The sequence below is a fragment of the Emydura macquarii genome, unplaced genomic scaffold, assembly GCF_026122565.2.
Source record: "Emydura macquarii macquarii isolate MOO-44397 ecotype Brisbane River unplaced genomic scaffold, CSIRO-AGI_Emac_v2 contig_3295, whole genome shotgun sequence".
Taxonomy (NCBI): domain Eukaryota; kingdom Metazoa; phylum Chordata; order Testudines; family Chelidae; genus Emydura; species Emydura macquarii.
In genome coordinates, this window is record NW_027133432.1 from 7011356 (window position 1) to 7032602 (window position 21247).

The 21247-nt window shown below is 40.0% G+C and overlaps 1 long non-coding RNA gene across 1 annotated transcript in view; it reads right to left on the reverse strand.

Moving 5' to 3' along the window:
* Window positions 1-11542: 11542 nt before the first annotated feature.
* The window catches only part of LOC137143071 (uncharacterized), a 48728-nt gene continuing 39023 nt past the window's right edge, over window positions 11543-21247 (reverse strand). Inside the window, exons 3-4 of the long non-coding RNA XR_010917099.1 lie at window positions 17842-17935; window positions 11543-11774 (exon numbers count right to left, since the gene is read on the reverse strand). This is a non-coding gene — a long non-coding RNA (uncharacterized lncRNA). The remainder of the gene's footprint in view (window positions 11775-17841; window positions 17936-21247) is intronic.

Here is a 21247-nt window from a genome sequence, read left to right on the forward strand (position 1 = left end):
ATATGTTGGGGAAGAGAAAACACAGCTTTTGTAAAGGGAAATCATGACTCACCAATCTATCAGAATTCTTGAGGGGGTCAACAAATGTGTGCACAAGAATGATCCAGTGTACTTGGACTTTCAGAAAGCCTTTGCCAAGGTCCCCCATCAAAGGTTCTTAAGCAAAGTAAGTAGTCATGGTATAAAAGGGAAGGTCCTCTCATGGATCTGTACCTGATTAAAAGATAGGAAACATAGGGTAGGAATACATCATCAGTTTTCAGAGTGGAGAGAGGTAAATAACGGGGTTCCCCAAGAATCTACACTGGGACCAGTGCAGTTCAACGTGTTCATAAATGATCATGAAAAATGGGTAAACAATGAGGCGACAAAGTTTGCAGACGATACAAAATTACTCAGAATAGTTAAGTCCAAAGCTGACTGTAAAGAGATACAAAAGGAGCTCACAAAACTAGGTGACTTGTCAAGAAAATGGCAGATGAAATTCAAATGTTGCATTACCTTGAATTTATCACATTGGAAAACTTAATCTCAACTATACATACAAAATGATGAGTTCTAAATTAGCTGTTACCACACAAAAAAAGAGATTTTGGAGTCATCACAGATAGTTCTCTGAAAACATCTGCTCAGTGAGCAGTGCGGTCAAAAAAACTAACAGAATGTTAGAAACCTTTAGGAAGGGGATAGATAATAAAACAGAAAATATCATAATGGCACTATCTAAATCCATGGTATGCCCACATCTTGAATACTGCATACAGTTCCGGTCACCCCATGAAAAAAAATGTTATATTAGAATGAGAAAAGGTACAGAGAAGTACAACAAAAATGATTAGAGGTATGGAACACCTGCCATATGAGGAGAGATTAAAGAGACTGGGAATATTCAGTTTAGAAAGAGACCCCGGGGGGGGGGGGGGGGGCATGAGAGAGATCGATAAACTCATGAATGGTTTGGAGAAAGTGTATAGGGAAGTTTTATTTACCTCTTCACATGACACAAGAACCAAGGCTCACCGAATTAAAGCAGTAGGCATTAGGTTTAAAACAAATATAAAAAAGTACTTCTTCACACAGCGCACAGATATCCTGTGGAACTCATTTCCAGGGGATGTTGTGAAGGCCAAAAGCATAACTGAGTTAAAAATATTAGATAAATTCATGGAAGATTGGACCATCAATAGCTATTAGCCAAGAGGTCAGGGATACAACTCCCAAGCCCTGGGTATCCCTAAATCTCTGACTGCCAGAAGCTGGGACTGAACAACAAGGGATAGATCACTTGATAAATTCCCCTCTTCTCTTCATCCTCTCTGAGACAGCTGACGCTGGACACTGTCAGAACACAGAGTCCTGGGCTAGGTGGACCATTAGTCTGACCCAGTATGCCTACTCTTATTAAGTTCTTAAGTACTTCTGCACGCAAGACATAGTCATCCTGTGGGCGGGATTGCCAGGGGAAGTTGTGAAGGCCAGAAGTATAACAGGGATAAAAAAAGAATGATATAAATTCATAGATATGTCTGTCAATGGTTATTAGCTAAGATGGTCAGCCTATGGTCTGGGTGCTAGAGGCTGGGACTGGACAACAGAGGATGGATCACTTGATAAATAGTCCTGTCCTGTTTATTCCCTCTGAAGCATATAGTACTGGCCACTGTCTAGCTGGACCATTGGCCTGACCCAGTGTGGCCACTCTTATTATGTTCTTATGTTCGAAGGCTGAAATGGACTTAACATCTCTGACGTCTCCCAAGACGAGACTTTACTCAGGGAACGTCATTCCAAAATAATGATTTAAAAAAAAAAAGCTTTGATGCCATGTTAACTGAAGTAATAAGAACAATAAACCACTTTTGATTTTTCTCAGGTGCCCCAGGTTCTGCACCTGGAATGGTGCAACCCTCAAGGCTATGGCCTCTATCAATGTCCGAACAGCTGGCCAGTCTGAGGGGGCAGAAAAGGAGGACAAAAGAAGAAATATTTGCTAATCTCCTGACAGCCTCTCAAAAAACATAAAACCTATGGAGGACTGATTTATTGGTGGAGGAAAAAGACAAGCAGCTGATGAGAGACATGTCCCAGTAGAGTATCACAAAGACCCAGAACCTGACCCAGGACAGTACTGAAAAGGACAGAGACATGCAGAAGAAGGTCCTGGAAATGACGCACAGACATAATGCTCTGCTGGAGAGGATGCTGCTGCAGAGCTGCTACTGAGTTCAGCAGGCTCAAGCAGTACAGCATCCCAGCCATTCAATGATATCCATGGACAACACTGATTACTGGAGCCATCAGCAGATCCCTGCACAGCCTTCTAACCAGAGGCCATTCCTGCCCCAGATCAGAGCATAGGATGGTGAGAACAGCAGCGTGTGGGAGCACACCACTTTGGACTCTCAAATGTAGACGAGGGTTTTTCCCCATGGCACTCCAGATCCTACGGCAAAGTCACCAAGATGAAGTCAAAGACCTATGGATGTCTGTGTAATCTGTGTGCACATTACACATTTAAGGTACTTTGCATAATTTGCCTTATCGTGCTTTTTATATGTTTGTAATTCGTCACACTTGTGTTTGCTGAAGGATTTTATTTGCATAATTTGTAAAACAACGTGCATGTTTGTTTAAAGGTGATTAGATAGTCTTAAAAGCATTTTTCCATTCGTATGTAGCCCTTCTGCCAGGTGGTGTTGGCACCAACAAGGGCCAGTTCAGTATCTAGGGATTCCTCCAAAAAATTACAAAAGGAAACCAGCTCAGCCTCCCTCACCCAGAAATCTGACAAACTAAAAACCCTCTTGGGTGTCTCTGTTAGGCAATACTTCCCCAATGGCAAGCATTGAGGCTGTGTATAACAAAACCTTATAACTTTTGTTAAGGGAGAGGGAACATAGCATTAATGCGGGAAACCATAGCTCAAATGACTCAAACGTATTCAGACAAAAAGTAAAACACCCGCCCAACGGTATTTTGGGCAGAATCCCTTGTCATGGTTTCCCATCTTGTGATGTGACAGTCCAATGGACAAATGCCCTTTAACATGCTACTCCCCTTTTCCCTCCGCTGTACCCCACTTACGGTTTGTTTTTTGAGGTCAGTGAAGTCCAGCATTCAGGGGTGCATTCAGGTGACTGGAGGGAGGAGGGCAAGCAATGCCTCGCCTGGTACCACCTCTGCCACTTCTCCCCATTGTTGCTGCTGCCGCTGCTGCTGCCTCTGTCACTGCTTCTGCTATCACTGCTCTGTCTGCTGTGTCCTTAGTCTGGTCTGGTTCTACAGCACCACGACCACCTACCCCAACTACTAGTAAACATAGCTCTAGGGTTTGCTGAGGAGGAGAACCTTCAATGCGGTTGCTGCATCTCTTATCATGATATCTTTAGTTGTGATGCTGTGTTTAGAAATTCCACTATCTAGCTTAGTTGTTAATGATTTCACTAGTTAACAGGCAACCTCCTTGCTTCTGCACTGTCTTTTACCACAACACTGTTCTCATACTAGCTCTAAGACTCTATCCCCTGAACGAGTTTATCAGTGATTTCAGTTCCAGAAAGTGTTAGGAAAAAATAAAGACTCTCAATAAAATCTAATCAACTTTCCTCTTAAAAAACTGGAGAGAAAAGGTCAAATATTATTTAAATACATTTAAACAGAATTTTCATCAACATGTAAGAAAATCTATTCCCACACTTGTTTTTCTTTCACTTGGATTTGGCTCACTACCTACTCTGGGCAAGAGAGGTTAACATTATGGTGTCCCCTCAATTAGAGCATGTTAAATATAGTTCTACTTCCCTTTAGTTGTACAATAAGGATGATAACATTTCATTACCCCTGCATCAAAGACTTCAGTTAATTTTCACCTCAAAACAGCAAAAATTGATCACTTTGACAAAGTCAATGTGTCTATGCAAATAAGGTCTGCTCATGAGGGCTTTTCCTCCAGTTTATCAATAGTTGGCAGAAGACAGCTCATTCAGGCCACATAGAAGAGTGCCTTTTTAAAAGGGATTTAAGAAACCCCTATATTGCAAATCCCCAAATTCAAATTGAAAGCACAGCAAAACGTGTACAGCTCCTAGCCTCAAAATAATAGCATAAGGCATCCTTGATAAAGGATTATAGTTGCAATTGCAACTATATGGAGCAAAACCTCTCTGGCTGTTCATAGTATTCTGAAAGTCTCTGCCCCTCTGTCTCTTACCAGTCACTGAGGATCTCTCCCTTGCACATACAGATATTGTGCAAACTGCAGCAAGGAGTTATAACAGGAGGGAGGTATTACTCAGCCGCCTCTAATCTTGTCATCTACCCTTCAATCTACATACTTCACTGTCATCCTTCAACTACTCAGGTGATATTGAAACTGTTCCTTTCTATTATCCCATCTCCTGTAAATGGCTTCATCAGCCAGTGAAGCAGAAGATAAACTGCATTCTCCCAGAATGACTGGAAGAATCTCACCACCATTAATGTCAATAGCAATCCTGGAGGCAAATATTCCATTTTTCATTACTGAAAACAGACTTGAGTTTCTAAAGATCCTAGCATCATAGACTTTTTCAGACCACTCCATATGAAAGTTATATCACCCAGCCCTTGGAGCACTATTGAGAAATAACCCTTACTACTTGGGAATACTATGGCCTGGTGCAGGGGGCAAATAATAGGTATAAATCCCATCTATTGCCCAAACACAATTCGGGAACCCCAAGTACAAAGCCATCATTAATCTCCTGAGCGTTGCCACGCTTTATGACCTGCACCATCAATATCTTCTGTACATGAGCGCACATCTCCATTACAACAGTCCCAACAGTAGATCTGCCCACCCTAAATAAGCTACTGACCAGTAGCAATCGGGGGTGGCAAGCTTCCACATCATGGTTACCACACGCTTCTGAATGCTCAGTGGAACTCTCATGTTGGTGAGCTCAGCGCAGTCCCGGGGAAAATGCTCTTTGTCATTCTAAAACTCTGCAGCCACTGCTGGTCATTCCAGGTCTGCAGAATGATCCTTTTCCACCACTCATTGCTGGTTTCCGGAGCCCAGAAATGACACTTCACAGTGTGCAGCTGTTTCAAGAAAAGCTCATCCACAAGCAGCTTCTCAATAATTTCCTCCTTCTTCTCTGCTTCCTCTTCCCCCTGCTGCAATTGTTGCTGGTAAAGCTGCTGTTGGAGCTGCCAAAACTGCTCAGCAGTGTGGTGGCTGACATACAAAGCTAAAGCCACCTGGAGCCAAAGTCTCAAATTAACCTCCACCAGCCTCTGTGTATTCGCATTGTTGGAAGGAGCATTTTTCCATCCATGCTGGATAACAGCAATTTGCCAATGGTGCTAGCTCTAAGAATGCTGCTTGCTTGCCAGAGACAGAGAGAAATCATGATGGCAAGAGAGGAATCAGGGAATTTTTAATTTTGACCCCAAGTTCCAGAATTCCAGTAGCTTCCATCTGGATTCCTCTATGTATCCCTCATTATGCAGCACATGTTTTTCTGCCCTCATGTTGCCCACTGTGGAAAAGTGGGTGAGGGATTTATTATAGAGAATGCGTGGCAAGCTTCATGGTCTGTAGAGAAAGTGACAAATAATTATCTTGTCTCGGACCCCACTAGCCTGATTTGATTTACCATGAAGGCAGTGGAGTCTTCGGAACCAGTTTCATACCGGACTCTGAATTTGTGTTGCTGCGGAATTTTGGTGGCGTTTTAGAAAGAGTCCACTATGTCAATGTGGTCAGCCACAAACCATGACACATATTGTTGAGGACTGCAAAACGATTCAACTTCCTGGAGGTTTTTGTGCCATGAAAATTGTTGATAAGAATGTGGTGGCTTGGATTGAAACAGGAATCAGCTGACTATGTGTATGCAGTTATTGTGGACAATCTAATATATACCAGTTTGGGTGAAAAAACTGTGTGAATTAAACTCCTTGTTTAGACAAGGGATAAGTGTTTAGGCCACAGATGCTAGACACAAAATTTCCTTGGTAGTAGCACGTTATCAGCATAATATGCCGTGGCACCTGTACATTCAGCATAGGCCTCCAAGTGATCTAAATGAGTTTACCCTCATCTCTGGTGTGGGTTAGTCTCCAGGATAGCTTAGGTGCTGACCTGTAAGTTTCTCCTCATGGTAAAAGCAGAGTTTTGAAAGATAATGAAGGATGAGAAGGACAGAATACCCAGCAGGGAAAGCAGGAAGGAAATGGAGGTATAAGGATGAGCCTGACAGAGAAACTGCTCCTAAAATACTGTGTAAACCCTGTTTTTCCACATGTTGAAGCATTGAAAGTGAAGTCCACCACATGGGATTTACTGATGCAAATTATTGTACAACTGATGTTTAAGGCAAATGAGTCTTACTAGTTTGGAATTGTATTTGGAGATGTCTGTTCATTGTACACATAGGAAGAATTAATACTTTTGGTACTGAGCTGGAGCCAAATATATACATATATTTATTGTTTTGGATGAAATATATCTAATATATTTGGCCGATCTGGCCTACATATTGAACTAGTTACACCCCCTGTAAATTTTATATTTTCTGTGGGAAGTATGGATGACACAAAAAACATAGCAAACATTGTTCTGCTTTTAATATTGGACTAACATGTTGTCCTTACACAAATCTCTAGAGAAGTCATGCTTGGAAGATTTTTTAATCTGTTCAAGAGAGTTCTGGTGTTTTAAAATTATCATCATCCCTCCATTTCTCCTTTATATTATCCAGGTTTTAGGTTATATGAGCTCCAGCTTTATGTTCCTTCACATTTTCTTTTTATTTGATTTTTGTCCAGGGCAGACACGTATTGTCATAAGTTCTGTGTATGATAATCATTGACCGTTTGCCACAGAATATGTTCCTTTTTGGAGATAATCAGGTCAGAAGTTTGGATTTCATGGCAGCTATCTTCCTTGGGCTTTTGGAGTATGATAATTCTTTAGTTATGTTAACCTTCCATGGTATATCTAATGCCCATCTTCTAATACTGTGTGTGCAAATTGGAAGTGTGTTAGAAGTGAATGGTGACTCAGCTAATTTTTAGGATTATATATTTTATATATCACAAAGAGGTCAGGTATTATTCCAGTGTATTGGTGGTGATGTGTCTGCCTTCTCTTTTCAATTACATTGTTTTAAACTTTGCTGTTTTGATCACAATGTTACTGTCTCTTGATAGTGGGTTTTGGTTTGGTTTTCGTTTTTTTCTGTTTTTGCTATGTGTAACTGTGATGCCACATTTCCCTTTCCAAAAGGTGAAAACCCAGACACCAAACTAGCAGATCAGAGGCACATACTTAAGTTCAAGCACATGAATAGTCGCACTGAAGTCAATTGAAGTTTTCACACACATTTGAATACTTTGCTGGATCTGGTTCTTAAATCAAAGTTCTTGGTTGAGACTGGGTCCTATAGAAATGTTACTGACACTTTTAAAGTATGGTAAATTTACTCATACTATAGTGCAAGAGGGTTATATAGCAATGGAAGTCCTTTGTTACCCTAGCAAAAAGGAAAGGCTTATGGACAAAGATGGTTGTCAAAAACTTGTGTGGATGAAACTTGTTACTATATATTTTTAAAGGAGTTCTCAGATGGCGCTCCATTTTTAATCAAATGAACACAAACTTGGAGACATAAGGAACCTATCAATAACTTAAACTTAAAATATACTATGGATTACATGTCATTAAAGTTGATGAGATACACTATATATTTATGGGATGTTTTCAGTGGTTGTAAAAGATTATGGCAAAAACTCTTAACTAACTTTATGTGACTTGGAAGCCACCTACTACTAGCCATGGTAGTAAAAGACATTTTCTGACTAACAGACATGCTAGCTTGGATTTATATACACAATAGGCAAAATTAAAAGCATTAATATGTGGCCATAAAAACCAAGTAGGCATTCACAGTTATAAAATATGAAGGCAACTCATCTCAACTACATTGAAAGTAGGCTGAAAAATTGTAGCAGTTAAAAATAGATATTGTATTTTAGAAAAGTAGCGAGTCGAACATTCAATAAAAGAAGTGTTGCTATTGCAAAATACTTAAAGCTGTTTATAAATCCCTAACCTATGAAAGTGACAAGTATAAATGACATGTAAAGGATTTGTCTTTATTCCTATAGTTTCTGGCAAACAAATAAGCATAATGACTTTTCCAGGATGATGTCTTTTAAAAAAAAGTTTTATTAAATAGTATTTACACTACAGATGGAACTCTGCTGTGTAACTTCTTTACTGTTTAAGTATCTTAATCCTTGGTGCAATTGTGATTCATACTGAGAAACAGAAAAAATTGCTTTTATGAAATCCTCGTTTTTATAGGATTAAAAAGAGGTCCTTTTGACTGGAATAATAAAATACTATAAGCATTAGATTTTAAATTTCCAAAGCACTTCACTTATGTCTCCTGTTGACAGACTACAGAAACACACCAGAGAAAGACCAAAGGATAAAAATCAAGAACAAAATCAATCAACAAAGATACCAACATGAATGAGAATATTAAAACCCTTTACAAACCTTTATTCTTGTACTTTTCTGAACTGCCATTATTTTATACCTACACCCTAGCAGCACAGCAGCTGTGGTACATTATTGAGGCAGGTTCATGAATAAAAACAAAAACATTTACAGGAAGGTTTTCCAAGACACAAATGGAGTTAGGTGCCTACCTCCTATTTATGCCTTTGAAAATCTCCCTTTTAATACTTTAGGCATTTCAAGCAGCTCGTTTAGAAAGCTAGCTGAGCAGAGTTGCAATAACACTAGCTACTTTGAGTTATGAAATATATTTTTCTGCTAAAGAAACTGTGACAAGTTAAACTGAGCAAAGACAGCCTCTGAAAGCACATGAATGCTGTTGAGAAGACTTTGAGGAGATGATCAACTTCATCAGTAGTTAAGCTCCTCCTCCACATTGATAAGTAAAAATCACAACGATATTAACTTTTAGTTCAGTGGTATCCAACCTTTGCAATCTGAGAGTCCTTTTCTGAAAGGCGGCACAACCAACACTTAAGGGCAGAGTCTCTTCCCTGTTCTGCTTCATTAACATGACTTAGGGCAGGCAATACAAAGTGAGCAGTACCCAACTGCAAGTCCCCAGCTGGGGTTTCCCCTCATAAAGGGAACCCAATGAGCCCAGAGCTGGCATAGCTGGCTCCCGCACCTCCCTTCCCACAGCTACTGATGCAGGGTGGAATGCAGAGGGGGGGAGTGGCACTCTGGCTATTTCCAGCTAGCAGCCAGTTCCTTGGGAATCATTGTCAGCTATCACAGAGTTTATTTTAGATAATAAAATGTGTACATTTGGAAAGTGGCCAATTTCCTTAGGAAACAAGAAATTTCAGTGAACTTATAAATGAGGAATCATTAAATGTTATGATTGTGAATAATTATTGAATTATAAATATTATTATATGATACTGATTTCTGAATCACAAATATTATTATGAGATACTGATTTCCCACCTAGGATCCATATATCTCAAAAATTAATAATAATGCATATTTCCAAGGCACGGCCTCACAATCTGTGGTTTTCCAATATTACAGTCTTAAACATTCTTCAGAGAAGATGAAATCTCTCCTGGAGAACTCATCCCTTCAGTTAGAAAAAAATTAGCAGCAGTTACCATTTCTGATTAGCTTTTCGTGCATGGCTATGTAAACGATAAACATTTCTGGAAAGGCACCTAAAAGAAAATAGATTTCCTAACAAACTAAGAGCTAGTCCAGTTCTTCCCAAGAATTCTTAATTCCCCTAGGCTTCAGGAAATTCCTGTAGTTCATCTGGAATAATAAATTCATTCATTTCCTATTGAATGGACAATCCACTTAAAAGGAATTGTAAATCTCTTCTAGTGTGGTTTATCCAAGAATTTAACATATCAACATGGCAGTGCCATTCATAGAACACTGGGCCTTTTTCTAACATCTGTGCTGTGGGTAACTTCACAAAGATTTATGTGCCTATAAAATGTGTTACCTCCAAAATAAGGAGACATTCTGAGCATGGGTCAGTAGTACTACTTATACACTGAGATGAGTTCCTATCTCTTGATTAGTGCTGGGCAAAGATTTTTTTTTTTTTTTGGACAAATAGTTTATTTGCAGAAAACTGTGCTTTCTACCAGCCTGGAAGTGTTTGTGAATTTGACATGAATTTGCTAAATAGTTTTGTCCATAAATGAGGAAGGGGGACTAGATTCACAAAACATCTGGAGGAGGTGCCTACCCACTTTATAACGTTTAGCCCAGTGGTTAGGCCACTCACCTCAGATGGGGGAGACCTGGATTTGAATCCCTACTAGAGAACAAGGAGTTAAACCCAGGGCTACCCTCACCTAGCTGAGTGCTTTAACCATGAGGCTATAGGCAGGGACAGTGCATTTTCCTACTGAAGCTGTTCCTCTCAGTTTGCAAAAATAATAAATGAAGGCCTCCATCCTTCAGGAGGAGGCCCTGATTTAGTGGGGGCTGATGATTTAGTTGGGGTTGGTCCTGCTTTTAGCAGGGGGTTGGACTAGATGACTTCCTGAGGTCCCTTCCAGTCCTAATCTTCTATGAATCTATGATTCATTTACTGATGGGAACGCTAACAAAAACAGCTAATTTTATGCATATTTGGAAAGTGGAACGTTTATACTGTAAATCAAGTATTAGCACCAGAAAATTAATTTTTGATGTTACAGTCGTCCAGTCAAGGAAAAGAAAGAATGCTATGTGATTTAAGTGTCCAGTTATAAGCAACCAACTCTTCTCCAGTTTCAACTTGTGAACACTGATTATTCACAATGATCTGTTTATGATTGAGCTAATATACTGAAAACTATTTGCTGAAAATATTGAAAAAAAATAATTCTGAATAGCAAACAAATCTGAGAAAATCATAAGATGCCTATGGACAATTCATGACTAGAAATAAGGCTTACATTTGTTAAATTAGTTATTTTCAACAATTGTTTTCATGGCTGAAATAATAAGACTATTTTAAATACACAATAAAATGTGCACACAGAACACACACTAACCTTTTTGCTTCGTGGGAGGGAAAAGCTCATTTCTACCTGAAACATCTCATTCTTAAACGTAGGCCAGAAGATGTCTTTGGACATTGCAAAATAAAAAAAATAATTTAACAAACTGTCCTGTACATTACATTGAACTGTAGCTGTCTGAACTATAGAGCTTTCTTTTTAAAAAGTTAGTTTTCAATTACTGAAAAGTTGTGTTCCTTTGTTTGAATGATATCTCAGAAATGCCTTGATCTAAACTTCTCAAATTAGTTTTATATATTATTGGGCTGGATGCGAGGATAGGGTCAGAGTTAAGGTTTTGTTTCTTGGCAGGTTTTTTTTCTGACTTTCAATTTCTTTTTATAAACTATAATAGTTAAATTAAGGCCTTTATAATTATGGCATGCATATTCTCAACTGCAACTCTGTCTCAATTATATTTTTGCCTGAATAGACTTGCAATTTTTGTGCATTTATTTCATGAAATTGTTTGTAGATTCATACATACATTATTTCCTGGCCTTTATACAATAGCTTATAAATATTCTTTGATGTTAGGAGAAAACTGGCACATTCACCCAATGTGCAGTCCCAGAGAGTCCCCTGATATTGCTGCTTCTGCTGCTGTGAATCTGGCATCTGCTTATTCTGCACCTGCTACTTTTCTGTTGCTCAGGGACATAATGTTGCTTTCATATCATCTGGTCCTGATCTGTTGTCAACATCTGTTGAGATCCCAAGAACAAATGCAAGCTTATCTTTAGTGAAGAGGAAGAAGATATTTTTCTTGTGGAAGAAAATCTAAGTGCCCATGTACAAGAATCCCAAATACTGCCGTTAATTTATTGCAAGGGAACCCTATTGAGAATCCTGAAAAAGGATTCTGACTAGTATTTGCATTGTAATTAGTTCCCTACCCACAGAAGTAATTGAGAGTTTTTCCATTGACTTCAGTGGATTCTGGATGAGGCCCCATCTGAGGGACTGTCTTACAAATGAAACATTCACTGTGGGACAGCCAAGGCAATTCCAAACAGGCTGCTACTGCTCACACATGATCTCCCTTGAGCCAAGAAAATGACTATTGAACCTATTCCACTGAAGCCATACAAGTCTATGGGGAAATCAGTAAGGTGAATAAGAAATTGGAAAAGTATAAAATGATTATTAAAATTATTATTTAAGGGCTGACAGTTTTGTCCAGTGCTAGGCTTTTGCCGTAACTCACACAACTGCTATTTGGCATCCTTTTCCGGCTTTTCCCTCATAGCTAGAGGCCCAAACTCAGCACTGTCCTGCAAGTTTGTCACTTTACAGGATGATGGTATACATGTGTATGAAACTAGGGATGTAGGCAGAAAATGGGATGACATCAGGGACTGGACTTACTCATGCTGTGGAATTGTGTTTTCATGTTTTCTTTACTTTTGACTGTACTTTTGGACCAATACGCAAGAGAAGTAGAAAAAAAAGTACATTTTGAAAGGCCCAAAATATATATAATGCAAATTATTGTTATGTCAAAGCAAGGAAATACAAAGTAAATGCTTTCTACTCCAACCTTAATCTACTCTATGGTGCTTCAAAGGACAGTTGGTCAAAATGTGAATGAAAGCTTTGATCAAATTTTGATGAAAAAATGTGGGAATAAAATTTCACAATAACATTTTCCTATTTTTTGACCAGCTTCACTCCAAAATATGGTAGCACATACAGCAGGTGACGTCACCTTCTAACACTATCTCTGACCTCTTTTAGTAATTTAAAATGAATTGGAGTTTCTAAAGCAACTAATAGGCCAACGTGCTTCTGCACCTTCCTAATGAGAAGATCTACCCAGTGGTTAAAGTAGACTGAAACAGAAGAGAGGAAGCTCTCATTGGACCAGACTAGGAAGGGGAGAAGCTCTAGGGGAGCCCATCTCAACCAAACCAGGAAGAAAAGATGATGCTCTCCCTCTGCTTTTAGGAGAGCAGGAGCTGTGCTTCCCCACTGTACCCTCTTATTTTTAAACACTGTCTATTCCTTTACAATACCTTACAGAGCCTTAGGAGTGATATGTTTTTACATAAGAATGGCTACACTGGGTCAGACAAATGGTCCATCTAGCTCCATTATCCTGTCTTCTGATTGTGGCCAATGCCAGGTGCTTCAGAGGGAATGACTATAACAGGCAATCATGGAGTGATCCATCCCCTGTTATCTGCTCTCTCACCTTCTGGCTGTCAGAGGCTAGGGACACCCAAGTCATACAATTGCATCCCTGACCATCTTGTCCACTGCCGGACCAATCCTCCATGAATTTATCTGATTCTTTAACTCTGTTATACTTTTGGCCTTCACAACATCTCCTGGCAATGAGTTCCACAGGTTGACTGTGTGTTGTGTGAAGAAGTACTTCCTTTTGTTTGTTTTAAACCTGCTGCCTATTAATCATTGGGTCACCTCTCGTTTTTGTGTTCTGTGAAGCGGTAAATAATGCTGCTCTATTCACTTTCTCCATATCATTCATGATTTTGTAGACCTCTATCATATCCTTCTTTTGTTGTCTCTTTTCCAGGCTGAAGAATCCCAGTCTTTTTAATGCTTCCAGAGGGGTAGCCATGTTAGTCTGTATACAGCAAAAACAACGAGAGTTCTGTGGCACTTTAAAGACTAACAAATTTAATTTTTGTAGGCATAAGTTTTCGTGAGACTCAGCTCACTTCGTCAGATGCAGAGGTAGAATGATACAGTTAATAGGAAACATAGATATACAAGTGCATAGAGAACAATGGGAGAGGTGGATGAAAGCCGGGTGCTTGAGGGCTAATGACAGTCATTGAGTTGGAGGTGAGAATGGGTGAGCAAAGCAATTTACCTCTTGTAATGAGAGAGCCATTCCAAATCTCTGTTTAAACCCAGTTTGAATGTGTCAAGTTTGCAGAACATTTCTAACTCAGCAGTTTCTCTTTGAAGTCTGTTTCTGGAGTTTTTTTGTAGAAGTATGGTGACTTTCAGGTCAGTGACAGTGTGCCCTGGGAGATTAAAATGTTCTCCCACTGGTTTATGGATGTTATTATTTTTTATATCTGATTTGTGTCCATTTATCCTTTTGCGTAATGATAGTCCAATTTGGCCAATGTAAATTGCAGAGGGGCATTGCTGGCACGTGATGGCATATATAACATTAGTGGATGTACATGTGAATGTGCCCCTTATGGTGTGATTGATGTGGTTAGCATCAGTGATGTTGTCACTAGAGTCGATGTGTGGGCAGAGCTGACAATGGGGTTTGTTGCAGGGATAGGTTCCTGGGTTGGACTTCTTAAAGATTTGTCTGTTTACAATATCAGTGTCAGTATCTTAGGTGTCCTTTTCCTAGGAAATTTTTTTCTGTATAACCCAAAGTATGACTTTAAACTGATATAATTATCCCCATGAGGATGCCTTTTTTTCAGTTTAATTTATGGTGGTTGGGAAGAGATTTAAGCTAAACTGACACAAAAAAACAAAACAAAAAACACACATTCCAGTACAGAAGGGCGTACATCTGGAAGGTTTTACCAGTATAACTATACCTGTTTAACTATACTGCCATAACTGGTAAAACTTTCCTGTGTAGGCAAGACATTAGACTGCCTATAGTTGATAGGAAAAAGCTTCATTTTTCCTATCCCCAGAGGCAGTGGACCTGGGGCAGCTGGAGGAGAATGCAGTATTTTTAGTCTTAGATACATTGTGCAGGTTTTTTCACTGTTAGTTAGCATATAGTATATTTCATCATAGCAACCTATGAACAAAATTTCTGTCTTCAATACAAAAGAAGGAATGCAGCATTACTATAGTGTTTTCACCCTGGGACTCTAGCAGTTCTCTCCTTCTTGTGATTAGTGGAAGAGTCTTGTGGCATGGATTCTTGATGTCTGTAGGGGTGCATGGCCATCCCTTCCTGTCAGTCTCATAGGGAGACCACGCCTCCTTGCTGACAAATACTTATAAAGGCAATCTGCAATGGGGGGGAATTAGACATCTCTGGAGACCAGACCCTCTGAGCAGACCCAAGTGATAAGCCATCTCCGGTGCTGGGCCTCTGAGTGGAGCGGAGTGATAAGTAGTCTCAGGGGCTCAAGCCCTCAGGCTAGATAGAGCATCCAAAATATCTAGGGGCTAAGGCCCTCAGGCAGGGTGGAATGCCCAAACTGTCTGTCATCCTGGTTCTAGCAGCTGGCAGGCCAACCACAGGCCTCCTGGCCTAAGGCAGGGAGACTGCCACTCCAGGGGTAGGGTTGGCAGCAGGGGTAGGGAAACCCGGGCCCACTCTGCTTCACTGGGTCCCAGCCCAGGGCCTTAACAGTGGTGGATGGTTCCACCACTAAGTCAGCAGGGATCCAGCTGAAAAACGCTGACCTGGTTTCAGGCAACAACACAACTGGACAATCATCTGGATTCCCTGGGCTACTTCCTTCACTCCCCTCAGGGTGTACCTATATCACAGGGTCATCCTCCGTCTCCCCGGGGTACACCGCAAGAGGCAGTCCCAGCAGCTCTTCAGTGTCCTGGTCGGCTGGCAGCTCTGGTGATCCCAGTGAGCCTTCCATGCCATCGGAGTCTCCTTCAAGTTCCTGCTCTAGCAGTCCAACTTAGCGACAGGGCCTGCCTTTTACTATACTTCCTGTCCTGCCCCTCTGCTTCCAAACGTGTGGGTGTGGCCATCCTGGCTCTGCCTTCCAGAGGTCGGGTGGTAGTTCCTCCCTGTCAGTCTTAGAGGGAGGCCACACCCCCTCACTACAATATCCTCAAGGGTAATTTCAAACACTAGACTACTAAAAATAGCATTGTAGATGTGGGAGGCACTGTTTGAGTGTGTAGAGATCCATGTAGGATACATACTCAGGTATATATTCTAAGGAATTTTCTTCTCTACTTGCATAAGCAATGCCTTACTGTCTACACTGATACCTTTGCAAGGGGGAAGTGTAGTGCATATATTCTACATGCCACAAAATGAAAGGGCAGTGTAGACATATCTTCAAACACATGAGTTAATTTTATAAGATCCAATCTGCATCAGCTCCCGCTTAACACAGTGCAGTACTGTTTTACTAAGGGCCGGTTCTGGGGAAACTGGGACAGGTAGTTGCACTAGTTTTATCTAGGGCTGGCTGGAAAACAAGAATTCTGTTTAGCAAAAAAAAAACCCTTGACATTTGGTTCCATTCTGATGCAAGATGAACCAAGACATTTACAAATTTTGAGAGAAAGCAAGTCTTAGATTAGCAATGAGGACATCCATCCAGAAGGCAGAAGACAGTATCAGGCCTACCAGGGACTTGAACCTAGACTCCCATATTCCAGATGTATGTCTTATCCTAGGCTATTCTGGGATCATTTTCTTTCTCCCCATCCAGAAATTTCATTCTGAACCTGAGAAAACTTTTTGACAAATGAACATTTTCTGACAAAATAATGCTTCATTAAAAAGTTCCCAACTAACTCTAGAATTCACTCAATCATGGAAGACATTTTATTCCTGTCTCCCCCATCTTTAGCAGGAAAAGAGAGCACAATGAAATGCGTCACATCACTGAAACTGTCTTTAAATGCCCTTTTGGGCATTTAAAATTAAATTTAAAATTATGCTTCAAAATGCCTGAATAGGTCTATTGAGGGGTATTTACACTACCTGCTGGGAAGACATATCAGTTTGTTGTACTGTGCAATGTCCATCTTTTCTAAAGAGAGAGTGATGGAAGGGATTGTCATGTACAAAATGAAAAAAGGCTAAGATGAACAGGAGTGCTCCAACACTTGAACCTCTCCAAAATTATTTCTAAAGCAGCAGAGAATGAGTGAAAGCTAAAAGAATGAGTGAAGGGAAGAGATTTTCTGAAGGAGTGATTTTTCCAGACTAGCAAGAATACTAATAATTTAGTTTAAAAAAAAAAAAGTGTCTCAAAACAAAACACTGCCATAAAGGGACATGCAAATCACCCTGTTTTCCTATTCCTGTCTCTACATGGGATCTGGCATTCTGCACATAGTCAACAGTAGATAGCTCCTGCCCTCCTGCGATATGGGCCTCTAAGCAGTGTCTGTGTTGGAGCTGTTTGTCTCGAGTGATTCATTCCAGGATATGAACCAGGAAAAGTAGACTGACCTGTCTCTCCTGTTAAAAGGAAAGGGGAGGAAGTTAAAGTGACCCATGTGTTATGACAGCATTTGTGTGTCTGGTTCCCTCTAAATGGGAGGAATCACTGCAGGGCTGATTGGTGCATTTCAAAAGACCAGAGCATTTTAAACATCGGGGAAGTGTTGAAGTTTGGCTCATCGCGTTATTCAGATTATGCATCCTAGTCTGCATACTATGGAAATCTGTCTCCACAACATATGTCAGCAACCTGAGCAAACTCTTCAGCACTGGGACAGCCAGAAATCTGCTACACTCCCCTTCTCTGACTGTTGGCACCTCTTCTAACCTGCCTGAGGTCACACAGGGGGAAAACATTGGCTGGAAAATGGAGAGTCTGAGGAATGCTCTGTTGAGTATTCTCATGTGCACATAATCTTCCAGAGGACCAAATTTTCCCTCTCTTTCTGCTCTATCTTATTCCTCTCCACAAGCTGGGATGTGACAAGAATAGCAATTTTTTTTTCTTCTTGGAGACTTCACTCAAATTGAGAGACTTTTGTACATTGGCTTTTTTCCCTCTCAAGTATGTATGGCATCTAAGGAAGGCCAAGGGTGAACTCTGGCTGTATGGGCTTTTGAAGGTAAGCAACAACAGCAGGGTTTTGATAAAGGAGACTCACCACATTTCTTTTATTATCCTCTTCTTCCTCTGGTTGCATAGCTGTTGCTCTCAAAGTCATGGCGTTCCCTGCATCACTGGTCACTCATGCCCATCTATTTGAACAAGAGGCATTAATGGGATGTCTTGTAACTGATGTGCTGTTGACAAGTTATCCAAATAACTATCCCATCCCACACAACATTGTGATTAAAATACTAGAATATAAAATTAGCATGGTACACATTAAATAGATTCAAAGGTGGCTAATGGATAAGTCTCAAAATGTAATGGTAAACTTAGAATCATCATTCCATGGATGTGTTTTAGTTGGGTCCAGCAGGGATCACTTCTTGACTATACACACTGTTTAACATTTTTATCAATGCCCTAAAACAAAACATAACATCATCACTGATAAAGTTTGCAGATGTCACAATGTTTGAGGGATTGGTAAATAACAGAGAGGATAGATCACTGAGTGGAACTTACTAATTACTACACTCCATAAACAGATGAGCTTTTCTGTGGCAGTTCTTAAAAATAGTAAATGTGCATTAGACCTTGCTCCATTTCCACAGTCCCCTGTACTTACTGTTAATTGTCCTGTTATATCATGTAAGCAGGGTCTGAATGAGCTCTCCTCTGACATTTAATGATGATCTGGGGAAAAGAATTCAGGAGCAGACCATGTTTGAATAGACATGACTACTCTACTTGGTGTGCAGCACATAGAGCTGCTTTGCCAAAATGAACAATTTTGACTGCTTTGGATCACAAATCACTTTTGTATTTGAAAGCAGGAGTAATAAAATGTTGTTATCCTTATTTTACAAAAAAAGGACAGAAAAATGTGCTTAGAATGTCCTGGTAGAGGGGAATCACCCTAAAATGATCTTCATTTGCTAAGCAGGGAATAGGGATGCCAAAGCTCAGTGAAGAGGAGAGTGGGTGAAGAAAGGTGTTCCTACCTAGTGTTTTGGACTCTCCCTAAAGTGTCCTAGATACCATTTGATCAGCTCCTCTCCAGTGTTTAGAGGCAGAGCTGATTACATTCAACTGAGAGTTCTTGTTTCTGGTGGGTGATGCCTGGAGTTAACATCACTGCTGAGCAGGTCTAGGGGCTAAGCCTTAGACATTGTGTGGGGACTGTGTTACAGCAAAAGACAACACAGAAACTATACTGGCTGTGGGATTCCCTACCACCTGCTGAAATCACTAAGAACTAGGTTATGCAGAGGAATCTCAGAATGTGACAGGGCAGAGGAACAGGGACACAAAGATAGAGATGGCCAGCAGCAGCAGAGGCACTTCTCAATGCTTGCCCCAACTCTCCCGGCAAGCCATGGGAACACACCTCTGAGTTCTGGGTCTTCGCTAACCAAGGACCACCAAATATGAGTGGGGTACAGTGGAGGGAGAGGGGAGTGGTGTGTTATGAGACATTTATCTGTCCAATTTTCACAATGCAAGGTGAGAAACTGAGGCAAAGGACATCGCCCAACACACTGTGGTGTGGGTGTTCGCCTATGGTCACATGCTTTTGAATTGTGGTGTTTTCCCAAATCAATCCATGCTAGGTCTCCTTTTCCCCCTCTTCTAATAAAAAAGTTTGATTTTGTTACACACAGACTACGTGCTTATAAGTGGGGAAGTATTGCCTCTAAGAGGTGCCCAGATTACTGGATGGGAACTCTATTTTCTGTTGTTAAGAGAAACTCCTTTTGTTGTTAAGAGAAATTGAACCCAGCCATTTTTGCTGCGAACTCCACCTGGCAGAAGGGATACTTGATTTCGGTGCTTTTTTCTTAATTTGTTATTGTTTCCCTTCCCTTCCCGCATAGGCCCCAATCACCCTTTTTATTGAGACTTAGAACCTCAGGAATTTACATGCTACTTATTAAAAAGCAAATAGGTGGTTTCCTAGATCTAATGAGCAGCTGTACAGATAAATCAGTATCTCAAGTGATATTTCACAGGGCTGTCTAATATACTTTTTTCTTTTATAGCACCCTAGACTCTAGTATATGCACATCACTGTAACTATTAGATCAATGTCTGAATACCATTCAACACTGCATTAACTCATCCTAGGATAATGAGGTATTTAAACTTTCAAACCTTTAAACTGTTAGGGTTGAAAAATAAAATAGTCATATAAATGCTGTATGGTCTGGTCCACAAATAACAAAACCTAAAAATAAAACTTCCAAAAATACCAATGTAGCAGCATGACTTCAGCTTTCATATCAGCCCAGAAATATTTGGGCTTTAAAGAAAACAAGAAAAAAAAACCCCAAATATGGTATAATTAAACAGTAATTGCTATTCAGGAATTTGCTTCTTCTACCCAGTGTTTAACTCTGGAACTTTTTGCCTTCAATAAATATTTCTATTCCTACCTTGTCTGATGGAACAGACCCAGTTTAAATGAAAAGGCCAATTTTTTCTAGCATGACACCTCAGTGACACAAAGTTGGTGGACGGAAATAAGCTGGATAAATTCAGTGTGAAGGTATTTTTGTTTTATTTAGTTTTAATTTCACAGTGATACACTTTTGCATATTAGCGTAAGAGGGTTGGCTTTTATAATCATTCTTGGACAAAAAGGTAGGGCAGGTTGAGCATTTTACCTTGGCTTAATTAAAAAAAAAAAAAAAAAGTAAATTAAAACAAAGCCTTTGGAAAAAATCTTGAGATTGCAGCATCTGAATCCAGATACCAAAAGTCTGGATCTCAGGTGACACCCTCTCCCCCAGGAGATACAATTTGGTAAATTAAATTTAAAAACAAAATGTAAATGTGGAACTGTTAAACATTATTGTTAAGCCAAGTGCTGGGAAGTTCCAGTTTTCAGATCCCAGAAATCAAATGGCATGTTTATATTTCTTTCTTTTTATTGAATTTTTTAATTCAGCACTTTGAGATCACAGAAGTTCTAGTGGCAACACTTAAAAGCAGATTTGTTACGAAATTCTCTCACCATGTCAGCTCTCATTGTCAGTGCTGCTAATGGACTTGACAGAGGCAGAACGGACCTGCTAAGTGTAGTTTTAAAAAAAGATATATCTAGAAATAGCTGTATAGATTATACAGTTGGTTTTCTAACTTACATGTGAGAGAATGGGACTGATTTGAAAGAGGTTTTTTTATTTTTTTAAAACTCAATACACCTCTGCCTAATCCAGTCACAAATCCAGTCCAACAACAAGTTAGAATCAATGGAAGCTGCATCAGTGTAAAAGGCAGAGTAATATTTAGCTCTAGGGAGGGTGATCAGGTTGAAGAACTCTATAGAAGTGCGGAGCTACTCCACTTATTTAACACTGCTCTGAGTCCAGATAGGGTTCATTAGCTGCAATCTGGAATGTAAAAAACTGAGATTCTCACTGAGGCAAGAGAGATCTAGATAGGAGGATAGAGGTCCA